We start from the raw sequence: 619 nt of genomic DNA on the forward strand, positions 1-619 counted from the left end.
GTCTCGAACCCGCGGGCTCAGGCAATCCACTCACCTCAGCCTCCCAAAGACGGGGGATTACAGGCTGAGCCACCGAGCCCAGCAAGCATCGTTTTAACATCACAAAAAAATCCATGTAATTTGTTGTAAGTGATTTGTTTTGTAATGATGATTTTAACTTGCTTTGTAACAATAACTTGCAGAAATTATTTCCTTGTAGAGAGGTATATAATCTCACTGCTAACTCGCAATAAATGGCATCTACATTCTCAGAATAGCTGTCCAGTTTCTCTTTCTCTCTCTCTCTCTCTCTCTCTCTCTCTCTCTCTCTCTCTCTCTCTCTCTCTCTCTCGTACAATCGCCTATGCTGTCTTCACCTTCAGGAATCTCTGGACTCCACTGGAGCTGGACTCCGACAGTTACACAAATATGCAGCATAGAGGTCATCTATCTCATATTACACATTTTCCAAAGAAATTGAGTGATTGGGTCAGTTACAAAACGGCTAGCACTCTAACATTCCTCATAATACTGACTTTACTCTTTTTAGTTCTTTGTACCAATCCTGTCAATAGTGTTTGCTGTGCTGTAGCTCATTTGTGAAAAACCAATTTCCCTGCACCCCCCCAGCCCCCCCCCC

This window comes from Carlito syrichta, unplaced genomic scaffold (assembly GCF_000164805.1).
Source record: "Carlito syrichta isolate Samal-C Ts95f unplaced genomic scaffold, Tarsius_syrichta-2.0.1 Scaffold307184, whole genome shotgun sequence".
Lineage (NCBI taxonomy): Eukaryota > Metazoa > Chordata > Mammalia > Primates > Tarsiidae > Carlito > Carlito syrichta.